The 15928-nt window shown below is 46.3% G+C and overlaps 1 protein-coding gene across 1 annotated transcript in view; it reads right to left on the bottom strand.

Annotated features, from left to right (window-relative positions):
• LOC138665325 (zona pellucida sperm-binding protein 1-like) overlaps positions 1-12773 on the bottom strand; it is a 158724-nt gene extending 145951 nt beyond the window's left edge. The window contains exon 1 of the mRNA XM_069752703.1: positions 12488-12773. The gene's annotated coding sequence lies outside the window, so the exon portion shown is untranslated. The remainder of the gene's footprint in view (positions 1-12487) is intronic.
• Positions 12774-15928: the final 3155 nt, after the last annotated feature.

Here is a 15928-nt window from a genome sequence, read left to right as displayed (position 1 = left end):
ATAGCGAGGGAGAGGATCCCACTTTTCTTCACTTTTCTGATTCTTCATCCTCTTCCTCCTCCTCCTCCTCTTCCTCCTCGGGTCCTGCGGAACCACCACGCAGACGCCCCAGGACAGAAGATGAGGCAGCCCCCACCACTCCTGAACCAGCGCTCCCCACTGCGGAACCCACATGGACCTCGCCCCCCGAAAATTACGAGCCACTGATTCCTGATTTTGTGGCAGAATCAGGAATCAAGTTTGACACCACGGGCCTCACAGAAACAGACTTTTTCAAAGTCTTTTTCTCTGAGGATTTTATTAACCTCATGGTGGAGCAAACTAATTTGTATGCTCGTCAATTTTTGGAGCAAAACCCCGGTACATCATTTTCCAACTGGTCTCCTGTAGACGCAGTTGAAATGATGCAGTTTTGGGGCCTGGTCCTCCACATGGGGATCGTGAAGAAGCCAGAAATGCGGCAATATTGGAGTGTAGATGTTTTATATAACACTCCAGTATTCCGAATGGCCATGGTTCGGAGACGTTTTGAGGCCATCCATAAATTCCTGCATTATTCCGATAATGCACAGTGTCCCGCACGAGATGACCCCAACTTTGACCGTCTGTTCAAAGTTCGGCCGGTCATCGAACACTTCAACAAAAAGTTTTCTGAAGTGTACGTGCCCAAAAGGGACATCTGCGTGGATGAGTCCTTGGTCCATTTTAAGGGGCGGCTCGGATTCCGTCAATACCTGCCCAACAAAAGGGCCAGGTACGGAATCAAACTCTACAAGCTGTGTGAGAGTGCCTCAGGGTACATCCACAGGTTTAGAGTGTATGAAGGGAAGGACAGCAGGATTGAACCCCCTGAGTGTCCTCCTGTCCTGGGAGTGAGTGGGAAGATCGTGTGGGATTTGGTGCACCCACTGCTGGATAAAGGTTATCACCTCTATACTGATAACTTTTATACCAGCATCCCACACTACAAATCCCTCTCTGCGCGAGGTACCGCAGCCTGCGGTACTGTGCGCAAAAATCAGAGAGGCCTCCCAAAGACGCTACTTCGGCAGATGCTCAGAAAAGGTGAGAGCAAGGCCCAATGTAGCGACCACCTGCTGGTGGTCAAGTACAAGGACAAGAGGGATGTCCTTCTCTTGACCACCATACATGGTGATGGCAGAGCCCTCAGCACTGTACGGGGTACCTCTACACAGGTCTGCAAACCGGACTGTGTACTGGGCTACAACAAAAGCATGGGGGGGGTTGATCTCTCTGATCAACTCCTCCAACCATACAGTGCTTTGAGAAAGGCCAAGGTGTGGTACAAAAAGTTGGCCGTCCACATCGTACAAATGGCAATGCTCAACGCTTTCCTGCTGTTACGATGTGCACGCCACACCGATACGTCGTACCTTCAGTTCCAGGAGGTAGTGGTTAAGGCCCTGATATTTGGTACTCCGGAAGGAGAGGGCCCCAGTACTTCCGGAACTGAAAGTGCTCGTATCGTACCAGGCCAGCATTTTCCGGGGGTGGTCCCGCCAACCGGCAGAAAAGGTAAGCCGCAAAAAAGGTGCCGAGTGTGTTACAAAAGGGGAATACGCAAGGACACCATTTATCAATGCGACACCTGCCCCGAAAAACCTGGCCTGTGTATGAAGGATTGCTTCAGATTGTACCACACCTCCATGCACTACTAATTTACTTTACAAGAAAGCGTACATTAGTTCCAAAAAGGGGGCACATCTAGATAAGTTCCTTGGGGGGGGGGGTCTAGGTTCCAAAATGATGTCACTTGTGGTTTTTTTTTACTGTTTAGGCACATCAGGGGCTCTGCAAACGGAACATGACGACCGCAGACAATTTCTGCATTCCAAAACGTCACAACTTCCCTTTCGAGCCCCAACGTGTGCCTAAACAGTTTTTTCCCACATATGGCGTACCAGCGTAATCAGGACAATTTGGACAACTTTTGATGTCCAATTTCTCCTGTTACCTTTGGGAAAATTAAAAATTGGGGACTAAAATATCATTTTTGTGGGAAAAAATAGGATTTTTTATTTTCACGCCTGGGCATTATAAACTTTAGTGAAGCACGTGGGGGTTCAAATTTCTCACCAAACACCTAGATAAGTTCCTTAGGGGGTACAGTTTCCAAAATGGGGTCACTTGTGGGGGGTTTCTACTGTTTAGTCACATCAGGGGCTCTGCAAATGGAACATGATGCCAGCAGAACATTCCATCAAAGTCTGCATTCCAAAACGTCACTACTTCCCTTTCGAGCCCCAACGTGTGCCCAAACAGTAGTTCCTCCCCACATATGGGGTATCAGCGTACTCAGGACAAATTGGACAACAACTTTTGGGGTCCAATTTCTCCTGGTACCCTTGGGAAAATTAAAAATTGGGGACTAAAATATCATTTTTGTGGGAAAAAATAGGATTTTTTATTTTCACACCTGGGCATTATAAACTTTAGTGAAGCACGTGGGGGTTCAAAATTCTCACCACACAACTAGATAAGTTCCTTAGGGGGTACAGTTTCCAAAATGGGGTCACTTGTGGGGGGTTTCTACTGTTTAGTCACATCAGGGGCTCTGCAAATGGAACATGATGCCAGCAGAACATTCCATCAAAGTCTGCATTCCAAAACGTCACTACTTCCCTTTCGAGCCCCAACGTGTGCCCAAACAGTAGTTCCTCCCCACATATGGGGTATCAGCGTACTCAGGACAAATTGGACAACAACTTTTGGGGTCCAATTTCTCCTGGTACCCTTGGGAAAATTAAAAATTGGGGACTAAAATATCATTTTTGTGGGAAAAAATAGGATTTTTTATTTTCACACCTGGGCATTATAAACTTTAGTGAAGCACGTGGGGGTTCAAAATTCTCACCACACAACTAGATAAGTTCCTTAGGGGGTACAGTTTCCAAAATGGGGTCACTTGTGGGGGGTTTCTACTGTTTAGTCACATCAGGGGCTCTGCAAATGGAACATGATGCCAGCAGAACATTCCATCAAAGTCTGCATTCCAAAACGTCACTACTTCCCTTTCGAGCCCCAACGTGTGCCCAAACAGTAGTTCCTCCCCACATATGGGGTATCAGCGTACTCAGGACAAATTGGACAACAACTTTTGGGGTCCAATTTCTCCTGGTACCCTTGGGAAAATTAAAAATTGGGGACTAAAATATCATTTTTGTAGGAAAAAATAGGATTTTTTATTTTCACGCCTGGGCATTATATACTTTAGTGAAGCACGTGGGGGTTCAAAATTCTCACCACACAACTAGATAAGTTCCTTAGAGGGTCTAGTTTCCAAAATGGGGTCACTTGTGGGGGGTTTCCACTGTTTAGGCACATCATGGGCTCTCCAAACGCGACATGGCGTCCGATCTCAATTCCAGCCAAAGTTAGCTTGAAAAAGTCAAACGGCGCTCCTTTCCTTCTGAGCCCTGCCATGCGCCTAAACAGTGGTTCCCCCCAAATATGGGGTATCAGCGTACTCAGGACAAATTGGACAACAACTTTTGGGGTCCAATTTCTCCTTTTACCCTTGAGAAAATAAAAAATTGGGGACTAAACGATCATGTTTGTGGAAAAAAATAGGATTTTTTTTTTTCACGCCCGGGCGTTATAAACTTTCGTGAAGCACTTGGGGGATAAAAGTGCTCATGACACATCTAGATAAGTTCCTTAGGGGGTCTAGTTTCCAAAATGGGGTCACTTGTGGGGGGTTTCCACTGTTTAGGCACATCAGGGGGTCGCCAAACGCGACATGGCGTCCGATCTCAATTCCAGCCAAAGTTAGCTTGAAAAAGTCAAACGGCGCTCCTTTCCTTCTGAGCCCTGCCATGCGCCCAAACAGTGGTCCCCCCCCCACATATGGGGTATCAGCGTACTCAGGACAAATTGGACAACAACTTTTGGGGTCCAATTTCTCCTTTTACCCTTGAGAAAATAAAAAATTGGGGACTAAACGATCATGTTTGTGGAAAAAATAGGAATTTTTTTTTTCACGCCCGGGCGTTATAAACTTTCGTGAAGCACTTGGGGGATAAAAGTGCTCATGACACATCTAGATAAGTTCCTTAGGGGGTCTAGTTTCCAAAATGGGGTCATTTGTGGGGGGTTTCCACTGTTTAGGCACATCAGGGGGTCGCCAAACGCGACATGGCGTCCGATCTCAATTCCAGCCAAATTTAGCTTGAAAAAGTCAAACGGCGCTCCTTTCCTTCTGAGCCCTGCCATGCGCCCAAACAGTGGTCCCCCCCCACATGTGGGGTATCAGCGTACTCAGGACAAATTGGACAACAACTTTTGGGGTCCAATTTCTCCTTTTACCCTTGAGAAAATAAAAAATTGGGGACTAAACAATCATGTTTGTGGAAAAAATAGGAATTTTTTTTTTCACGCCCGGGCGTTATAAACTTTCGTGAAGCACATGGGGGATAAAAGTGCTCATGACACATCTAGATAAGTTCCTTAGGAGGTCTAGTTTCCAAAATGGGGTCATTTGTGGGGGGTTTCCACTGTTTAGGCACATCAGGGGGTCGCCAAACGCGACATGGCGTCCGATCTCAATTCCAGCCAAATTTAGCTTGAAAAAGTCAAACGGCGCTCCTTTCCTTCTGAGCCCTGCCATGCGCCCAAACAGTGGTCCCCCCCCACATATGGGGTATCAGCGTACTCAGGACAAATTGGACAACAACTTTTGGGGTCCAATTTCTCCTTTTACCCTTGAGAAAATAAAAAATTGGGGACTAAACGATCATGTTTGTGGAAAAAATAGGAATTTTTTTTTCACGCCCGGGCGTTATAAACTTTCGTGAAGCACTTGGGGGATAAAAGTGCTCATGACACATCTAGATAAGTTCCTTAGGGGGTCTAGTTTCCAAAATCGGGTCATTTGTGGGGGGTTTCCACTGTTTAGGCACATCAGGGGGTCGCCAAACGCGACATGGCGTCCGATCTCAATTCCAGCCAAATTTAGCTTGAAAAAGTCAAACGGCGCTCCTTTCCTTCTGAGCCCTGCCATGCGCCCAAACAGTGGTCCCCCCCCACATATGGGGTATCAGCGTACTCATGACAAATTGGACAACAACTTTTGGGGTCCAATTTCTCCTTTTACCCTTGAGAAAATAAAAAATTGGGGACTAAACGATCATGTTTGTGGAAAAAATAGGAATTTTTTTTTTCACGCCCGGGCGTTATAAACTTTCGTGAATAACTTGGGGGATAAAAGTGCTCATGACACATCTAGATAAGTTCCTTAGGGGGTCTAGTTTCCAAAATGGGGTCATTTGTGGGGGGTTTCCACTGTTTAGGCACATCAGGGGGTCGCCAAACGCGACATGGCGTCCGATCTCAATTCCAGCCAAATTTAGCTTGAAAAAGTCAAACGGCGCTCCTTTCCTTCTGAGCCCTGCCATGCGCCCAAACAGTGGTCCCCCCCACATATGGGGTATCAGCGTACTCAGGACAAATTGGACAACAACTTTTGGGGTCCAATTTCTCCTTTTACCCTTGAGAAAATAAAAAATTGGGGACTAAACGATCATGTTTGTGGAAAAAATAGGATTTTTTTTTTTCACGCCCGGGCGTTATAAACTTTCGTGAAGCACTTGGGGGATAAAAGTGCTCATGACACATCTAGATAAGTTCCTTAGGGGGTCTAGTTTCCAAAATGGGGTCATTTGTGGGAGGTTTCCACTGCTTAGGCACATCAGGGGGTCGCCAAACGCGACATGGCGTCCGATCTCAATTCCAGCCAAATTTAGCTTGAAAAAGTCAAACGGCGCTCCTTTCCTTCTGAGCCCTGCCATGCGCCCAAACAGTGGTCCCCCCACATATGGGGTATCAGCGTACTCAGGACAAATTGGACAACAACTTTTGGGGTCCAATTTCTCCTTTTACCCTTGAGAAAATAAAAAATTGGGGACTAAACGATCATGTTTGTGGAAAAAATTGGATTTTTTTTTTCACGCCCGGGCGTTATAAACTTTCGTGAAGCACTTGGGGGATAAAAGTGCTCATGACACATCTAGATAAGTTCCTTAGGGGGTCTAGTTTCCAAAATAGGGTCACTTGTGGGGGGTTTCCACTGTTTAGGCACATCAGGGGGTCGCCAAACGCGACATGGCGTCCAATCTCAATTCCAGCCAAATATAGCTTGAAAAAGTCAAACGGCGCTCCTTTCCTTCTGAGCCCTGCCATGCGCCCAAAAAGTGGTTCCCCCTCACATGTGGGGTATCAGCGTACTCAGGATAAATTGGACAACAACTTTTGAGGTCCATTTTCTCTTTTTACCCTTGGGAAATTAAAAAGATTATTGCTGAAAGATCATTTTTGTGACTAAAAAGTAAAATGTTAATTTTTTCCTTCCATGTTGCTTCTGCTGCTGTGAATCACCTGAAGGGTTAATAAACTTCTTGAATGTGGTTTTGAGCACCTTGAGGGGTGCAGTTTTTAGAATGGTGTCGCTTTTGGGTATTTTCTGCCATATAGACCCTTCAAAATGACTTCAAATGTGAGGTGGTCCCTAAAAAAAATGGTTTTGTAAATTTGGTTGTAAAAATGAGAAATTGCTGGTCAAATTTTAACCCTTATAACTTCCTTGAAAAAAAAAAGTTTGTTTCAAAAATTGTGCTGATGTAAAGTAGACATGTGGGAAATGTTATTTATTAACTATATTGTGTCACATAACTCTCTGGTTTAACAGAATAAAAATTCAAAGTTGGAAAATTGTGAAATTTTCAAAATTTTCGCCAAATTTCCGTTTTTTTCACAAATAAACGCAAGTTATATCGAAGAAATTTTAGCACTATCATGAAGTACAATATGTTACAAGAAAACAATCTCAGAATCGCTAAGATCCGTTGAAGCGTTTCGGAGTTATAACCTCATAAAGGGACAGTGGTCAGAATTGTAAAAATTGGCCTCGTCATTAACGTGCAAACCACCCTTGGGGGTAAAGGGGTTAAATAAGGTGCAATAATTCACATATAAAGCCACTTACTTTAGGGTATATGGGCTGGATGGACTGGTCGCCAAATAGTGTATGGTGCACCCCGACGCGCGTTTCGGACGCTAAACTCCTTCGTCAGGGGGTGTAAGTGTCTATTGATATCTGGGGGGGTTTTATACTGCCCACACTAATTGAAACGCCGATGCCCGCAGCTGCAGTGCAAACGGCGCATGCGCCGCCTAGGTAACCCGGAAGTCACAAGCGGCCGCGTCACGTGACCGGACGCACAGGATGTGTACCTGGTGTTGCCAAGGGCACAGAGACGTAGCAGCCATGACCACAGGGTCCCGGCGGCGCATGCGCACAACATAAGATGCGGCATGAGCACACAGAACCGGAACTACCTACCAAAATAGCAAGTATATGTATAAAAGATTATTAAGGGGCAAAAATAACAAAGCTGTATAGGGGAGAATTATATATTTATTATGATCCCACAATAACACTATCGGACACCGCATCATGTGATCATGGTATCTGCCCGCAGATAGAATCCTATTTCTCGCATCCTTTCATTATGTTGCTGCGGAGCTATATGCACAATTAAATACTAGCTCCCATATCAGATCACATAGATCTAACAATAGTACAAAAAAGGGGGGCATTATAACCTAGAAATTATTACTATATCATAAGAGGACATCTATATATTTTAGATAATAATAATAAGCCTATAAAAATTAGTATACATAATCAAGTGATGCTGCCCAAGTACCGAAAACTCATCCAAAAAATAAAAAACAAAAGTATGGCTCTATAAATCTATAACTATATGGAATAATAAAAATATAGACTATATCATAAGGTTTCTAATCACCGAACTATGGATATTACAAAAATATGAATTACTTATATTCGTTGCTGTGAGTGATTTCTTGGGCTTAAACATGTTATAAGCACAACTCTTTTTCAGCCCTTGGTTAGTTGTAGCCCCCAATGCCGGGTCAGCTTCGCCTTGGTAGCAGTGTACAGCAGTCCGGCGGAAGGTAGCTGTTCCCGCTTTTGGCCACTGGGTATGCTGAGTCCGGTTGGGACATTGTCTTTGCATGTGGCCCAGCTGACGGCAGGTGTGGCATCGCGCCCCAGGGGAACTGTGGTAGGTCGGGTTTCTAGCTGGTCCTCCTACAATCTTCGGTGGTTTGGGGCCCTCCAGGTCCATGGGCGGACCCCTAGTGACCATCTTTGATCCGGACAACTGAGGCCTCCTGGCGTCATGATGTTCATCGGCCAGACGAGCGGCTTCCTCAAGAGTCATTGGCCGCCTCTCCCGAAGCCATTCCTGTGTCTCGGGGTTTAGTCCATTAAAGAATCGTTCTAACAAGAAGAGCTGGAGGACCTCCTCCTTAGTGGTTGCTTGGCTCCCTTGTACCACCTGTAGCAGTGACCACCGTAATTTACAGGCCCATTCAGCGTGGGTATCGGTTACTCGTTTTATAAGTCCGCGGAACTTTTGTCGGTATGCCTCTGGTGTCAGCGCATACCGGGCCAAGATCACTTCTTTGATCCGCTCATAGTCCATACAGTCGTCATCAGGTACCGTGCGATAGGCGTCCGCTGCCCGGCCTGTCAGCTTGCTGGCCAGAATCTGAACCCGTTCCTCCGGCTTCACTTGATGAAGGGCACACTGCTGCTCAAAGTCCTGCAGAAAGCCATCAATGTCTTCCTCTGCCTCCCCCAACTGTCGGAAGGCATTATACTGGATCTTTTTGTGGCTTACTGTTGAAGGTACCTGGGCGGAGGCCAGAGCTCCCCCTGCTCGCTGACTCTCCTCTCTCCGCTCTGCCATCTCCATCTTGGCCAGGTCCACTTTGGTCTGCTCTGCCATCTCCATCTTGGCTAGCTTTATCCTGGTCCGCTCGGCCATCTTTTCCTTCAGATCAGTACGCACATCAGCCATCCCCTCTCGAATGATCTCTACTGCAGGGTTTGGGCCATAGAACGCCAGTCTGTTCTTTACCTCCCTCTGGAATTCAGTCTCCTCCACGTTCACATTGGGGGGCGCTGCACTGTCGTGTTCCATGATGGCTGCTATCAAATCCGCTTTTGTTTTGTTGCTGGCGATTAACCCTCGGGCTTCCACCAGATTTTTTAATGTAGTCCTCTTTAACTTCTGGTAGTTGTCTTCCATTCATTCCTTTCCTCCTGTAGAAGGGGTATCCCGCTGTCTGCCACCAGTGTAACGGGGTCTACCAAGCTGGGGTAGCTCTTTCAGTACCACCCCGTGTTTCAGGAGGTCCACTCTGCTTTTGCTGGATTCTGAATGAAGGACGCTGGCTGGAATTCCTTGATTACGTGAGAGCATATAAAAGCTACTTCTCCACGTATTTCCAGTCTAAAAGAACACACTTTATTCACAGCACACAGAATATATAACACAGATACACAGGGCAAGCCAATAGAAAAAGCAGGCCAGACATACATTACAATAGCCGCAGGGGGCCGGAGCCTGCTGATATTTACTGTGGGGATTACAAAGGTGGGGGAGGACAAAAGGGGAATATCGTGTCCCCTCTGCCCAGGGGCGCAGCCTGTGGACTGATGCATTTCACATGGAACCTATTATACATAATATATACTGCATAACATATTCTTGGTGCTGGGGGTTGGTCTGCAGGCGTGACGTTGCATTTCCAGAGCCCCTGATGTACCTAAACAGTAGAAACCCCCCACAAGTCACCTCATATTGGAAACTAGACCCCCCAAGGAACTTATCTAGATGTATTGTGAGAACTTTGAGCCCCCAAGTGTTTCACTACACTTTATAATGCAGAGCCATGAAAATAAAAAATCATTTTTTTCCCACAAAAATGGTTTTTTAGCCCCCCCCCCCAATTTTTATTTTCCCAAGGGTAACAAGAGAAATTGGACCACAAAAGTTGTTGTCCAATTTGTCCTGAGTACGCTGATACCACATATGTTGGGGTAAACCCCTGTTTGGGCGCACGGGAGAGCTCGGATGGGAAGGAGCACTGTTTTACTTTTTCAACACAGAATTGGCTGAAATTGAGATCAGACGCCATGTCGCGTTTGGAGAGCCCAGATGTCCCTAAACAGTGGAAACCCCAATTGTAACTGAAACCCTAACCCAAACACACCCCTAACCCTAATCCCAACCACATCCCTAACCCCAACACACCCCTAACCCTAATCCGAACCCTAACCACACCCCTAACTTCAACACACCCCCAACCATAACCCTAACTTTAGCCCCAGCCCTAACCCTAGCCCCAACCCTAACCCTTGTCCTAACCCTAAACCTAGTCCTAACCCTAGCCCTAGCTTTAACCCTAACCAGAGCTCTAACCCTAGCCCTAACCCTAACACTAGCCCTATGCCTAGCCCTAATCCTAGCCCTAACCCTAGCACTAACCCTAATCGGAAAATGAAAGTAAATACATTTTTTAAATTTTATTATTTTTCCCTAACTAAGGGGGTGATGAAGGGGGCTTTGATTTACTTTTTTACCGGATTTTTTAAACAGATTTTTATGATTGGCAGCCATCACACACTAAAAGACTCTTTTTATTGCAAAAATTAGTTTTTGCGTCTCCACATTTTGAGAGCGATAATTTTTCCATATTTTGGTCAACAGAGTCATGTGAGGTCTTTTTTTTGCGGGACGAGTTGACGTTTTTATTGGTTCCATTTTCGGGCACGTGACATTTTTTGATCGCTTTTTATTCCGATTTTTGTGAGGTAGAATGACCAAAAACCAGCTATTCATGAATTTCTTTTGGGGGAGGCGTTCATACCATTCCATGTTTGGTAAAATTGATAAAGCAGTTTTATTCTTCGGGTCAGTACAATTACAGCGATACCTCATTTATATAATTTTTTTATGTTTTGGCGCTTTTATACGATAAAAACTATAGAAAAATAATTATTTTTGCATCGCTTTATTCTGAGGACTATAACTTTTTTAATTTTTCGCTGATGATGCTATATGGCAGCTCGTTTTTTGCGGGACAAGATGACGTTTTCAGCGGTTCCATGGTTATTTATATCTGTCTTTTTTTATCACGTGTTATTTAACTTTTTGTTCGGCGGTATGATTATAAAGCGTTGTTTTTTGCTGCGTTTTTTTTTTTTTTTACGATGTTCACTGAAGGGGTTAACTAGTGGGACAGTTTTATAGGTCGGGTCGTTACGAACGCGGCGATAATAAATGTGTACTTTTATTGTTTTTTTTTTATTTAGATAAAGAAATGTATTTATGGGAACAATTTTTTTTCTTTATTTAGGAATTATTGTTTTTTTTTACACATCTAAATATTTTTTTTTCTTACATTATCACATTGTCCAAGGGGGGACATCATGTTATAGGATCAGATCGCTGATCTGACACTTTGCAGAGCACTGTGTCAGATCAGCGATCTGACGTGCACTGCTCCTAGCTTACCAGCGCCTGCTCTGAGCAGGAGCTTGTAAGCTATCTCCCTGCAGGACCCAGAAGTAGCCCGGCAGCCATTTTGGATCCGGGGCCTGCAGGGAGGAGACGCTCAGTACAAGGTAAGCACATTGCCTTGTACCGAGGGTCTCAGGGAAGCACACCCCCTCCCTGAGCGATGCTTCCCTATGCCCCTGGAATGCTGCGATCATATTTGAGCGCAGTGTGCCGGGGGTTAATGTGCCGGATGTCAGCTGCGATAGCTGACACCCGGCTGTGATTGTGAGCTCCCCCCATGAGCGCGGCCGATTGCAAATGACGTACTATCCCATCACTGGAAATTAAGTCCCAGGTCACCTCGACGGGATAGTACGTCATATGGGATTAAGGGGTTAATAGGCCCATCCTAATGGAAAGAAATGGTGTCCAATATAATTAATAATAATTGTTACAGAAAGGGAAATACATTTAGAATGAATTAAGTGGTCAATTGAGGTCATAAAATAATAAAAATGTGAAACGGGGGGGCGTGTCTAGCAGCCGGAGAAGAAGGACGCATGGTGGAGAGCTCCTCCAGTAAATAGGAGATAAAAGGTCTTCCCCTAGACCTTAAACCATCACAGACCACCCGAAATTCCCTAGCAGCGAGCCTGGATTAAGGGAGACCCCCAGCTGTGCCCGGAGAAGTTATACCGGATCCGTAGGCACAGAGAGGCTCTGCAGCACAGCGCATCGAGCATAGGCCGGCACAAAGAAGACTTCTCAGGCACAGCTACCGGCTCAGGGAGGCCCGGCAGGCGGCGTGTGACAAGGTGAGCGGCGGCAGCAAGAAGCTTGCGGACCCCCGCTGAGCTAAGGGGGTAGTGAAGAGGAGACTCTCCCGCCCCTGTATTCCCCGCGGCACCCGCAGAGAGAGCACCGCGAGCGTGCACACCCGGATCCCCTGCAGGCAGGCGGCGCATGGTGAGGAGAGCGGCGGCAGCAAAAAGCCCGCAGACCCCCCGCCAAGCTAAGGGGGTAGTGAAGGGGAGACCATCCCGCCCCTGTATTCCCCGCGACACCCACGGAGAGAGCATCGCAGGCGTGCTTACCCGGAACCCCTGCAGGCAGGCAGCACGTGGTGAGGAGAGCGGCGGCAGTGAGGAGTCTGCAGACCCCCCGCCGAGCCACGGAGGTGTTGAGGGAGAGACGGTCTCATCCTTTGATCCCCTGGGGCTCCATCGGCGAGATTGCCGCGAGTGCGCCTTTGCTCCGTCGGTGCCGACTGTTTTCCCGCCACTGGAGGGATAGACGCCATCTTGGGGACGGAGCACCTCATAGAGAAGCACCATATCAGGGCAGGCACTCCCATCCTTGCTGTAGAAGCAGAGCAGTCACTCTACCATAGCCCCTTACTGGGCTGTCATCGTGCCTTATCTACATTACATCAGAAAGCAGAGCCTCAGCACTCTACCTAACAAGCTTATAATTTACAAACTTAGACCTCTGGTGACACCTAGTGTTGGAACTGTTTATCACATCTAGAGGTTCCTTTTTCTGGCTCAGGACATTGTATATGCCCCACTAATTTAAAGATTATAATTAAATGCACCTCGGAGGGGGCTTGCTAATGGGGGGCTCTGCCTGATGCGGTGATCGCTGCACCCCCATGTTCCCCTGAACTCTACCACAGGCGATTAATAGCAGCAGACATATATGGGTAAAACTAAGAAGACTTCTGGGCAACCCATAAGCTTACACAAGGAGCCTCCTATTGAGGATATGGAACGGTTCTTAAACCAGCCACTCCAAACAAGGAACACCAGATCAGCAATGTCGCAAACACCGCATAAAAATAGTTCCTCCTCAAAAGAGCCACAGACCGCACATATCTCCCCTAAAAAATCAACAGACAACAGTGGCGGAGATGAAGACATGCCGGAGGACATGAATATAGCTGAATTGAGTAAATACATTAAAGCTCTTCCAACCAAAACGGACCTGGAAAGTTTTGCGTGTAGGCTTGAGAACTCGTACAAAAAGGAGATACATAATTTGCAGACAGAATTCACATCGCGTATAGAAGATGTGGAAAAGACCCAGGAGAATATCTCACAGGAACTTCAGGCCCACAGAGAAATCTTAATGGACCACACCATGAAATTGGAGGAAATGTCATCTGGTCTTGAGGACCTGGAAAATCGCAATAGGCGTAACAATATCCGTATACGTGGCCTACCAGAATCTGTCAGTCCTCAGGACCTAGATCGTACAGTCCAGAGAATATTTCTGGACATTCTCGGCGACCACGAGGACAACACCATCGAGTTCGATAGGATTCATAGATCCCTTGGTCCTAAACCCACGTCTGAGTCACGCCCCAGAGACGTCATCTGTAGGGTACATTACTTCAGAGTTAAGGAGGCCATCATGATGGCCTCTAGGAAAAAGGGATCCCTCCAGTTTGAAGGTCAGCCAATCCTACTCCTATCAGATCTATCCAGGCGCACTCTATTTTTGCGCAAAGCTCTGAAGCCCTTGCTGGAGGTTCTCAAGGAAAGAGACATCCCCTACAGGTGGGGGTTCCCATTCCAACTATCAGCATCCAAAGGTGGCAAAAGCGCATATTTCCGCCGGATTGGGGACCTGGCTAACTTCCTGGGCACGTTTGAACTTCCATTAATAAATCTTCCGGATTGGCCTCTGGCTCCTACACTCCCAGATGCTCCTCCAAAGTGGCTCAAGGTTCCCCGTTCCAAGAATCGCCATACTACCGAAGGCTCCTCAGAGCCTCCATGAAGTTTTTTTTTTTTTTTTCTCTTTTCTTGTTTCAGTCTCTTCTTAGTTCCAAGTAGTTTTTATTCATTGCTGCAATGCATTTAGATACTCTACTGCAGTTGAGTAGTCTCATGAACACTTATTGTTAATCAGATGAGTCTCCTGGTGGGGCGGCCTGTCTTACCATGGGCTCGCCTTGGAGGTTTGATTCTATTTTTTAAGCACCTGGGCACGTGGTGTCCTGCCTGTCATCGGTGAATTTGTCCTTCTTCCCTCCCCCCTAAATTCCCACCCCTTCCCTCCCTCCCCTCCCCCTTCCCCCCCCCCTCCTTTTTTTTTTTTTTGCATTCGCTGATGGCATGCGGGACATTTCGCCGGTGCAGGGACTATTATCATGTTTAACCAAACGTTATGTGTTTATAAGTTCTCGTTTATGGGACCTACCAGGTTCGGGGGGGCTGGGAGGGTCAGTGTTTCCCTTGGCTTCCCTTACTCACCTAAGGTGCGCGGGTGAAGGGAGGGGAGGAGACCTCTCCTCCATTCTTTTGCCCTAACTACACAGATGTAAAGTATGACCCGGTGCGTCAATCCCAACGCACCTTCTTTTATGCTTTCCATGTTCTATTATTTCTTCTCTACCCCGCCTTTTTCCCTTCCTTCCTATTGTTTCTTCCCTACTACCCCTGGCTGTCGCGTGTTCTGGCGGATGGGGCGCATGGTATTACGGAATGACGTACAGGTATTTGATAATGGATGAAATTAAATTTTGCTCCTTCAACGTTAAGGGGCTAAACATACCGGAAAAAAGAAGACAGGTCCTATTTGATAGTCACAAACAGGGGGTATCTGTATTACTGCTCCAAGAGACACATTTCAAAACTGGTGTGGTGCCACACTGTATTACGAAAAATTACCCTAAATGGTATCACTGCCTAAATCCATTTTCAAAGTCAAAAGGTGTCTCAATAGCCTTCCACAAATCCTTTGTGCCTGAGATCTTAGATTCACAAATTGACAAAAATGGCAGATATATCTTCCTACTCATCACATGGGCAGCTCATAAACTTGTAATCGCTAACGTTTATTTTCCAAACCAAGGGCAACAGAAGTTTGGAGCCGAATGCAAAAGACGCCTTGAGGAGTTTGCCGGTTCCTCTCCTGTGATACTTGGGGGCGACTTTAATATTCCTATAAACCCTGCGGTGGATGTCTCTTCGGGTAAGTCTTCATATCCTGCATCTTCTATTAAAAAAATAAGATCCCAGCTGCGCAGCATGAGACTGGTAGATGTCTGGAGGGTTCTTAATCCAACAACCAAGGACTATAGCTTCTTCTCAAAAATACATAACACCTACAGTAGAATAGATTACTTTTTTGTTTCTCATAGGTTGCTTGACATGCAGGTAAAGGCGGATGTGGGGTCGATACTGTGGTCAGATCATGCTCCTATTTACTTAACAATCTCACTTCATTCTGCCTCAAGACCAGGTTTCTCTTGGCGCTTGAATGAAAATCTGTTACAAGATCCCATATGTAAATCCAAGATTGATCAAACAATCACAGATTTCCTGACTGACCACGAGGAAGACACCACGTCCCCCACTGTAAAATGGGAGGCGTTGAAAAGTGTAATAAGAGGCGTCCTCATTTCTCATGGCGCTAGGCTAAAAACAGAAAGAGCGGCGGAAATACTTAGCTTAACAGAACAAATACACCAATTAGAAAACAAACACAAACGAGATCTTGAGGCTAGCACATTTACTAGGCTCTCCTCG

Source organism: Ranitomeya imitator, chromosome 2, assembly GCF_032444005.1.
Source record: "Ranitomeya imitator isolate aRanImi1 chromosome 2, aRanImi1.pri, whole genome shotgun sequence".
NCBI classification, from domain to species: Eukaryota; Metazoa; Chordata; class Amphibia; order Anura; family Dendrobatidae; genus Ranitomeya; species Ranitomeya imitator.
The sequence above is the reverse complement of the archived record's forward strand: the minus strand, read 5'-3'. Positions and strand labels throughout refer to the sequence as shown.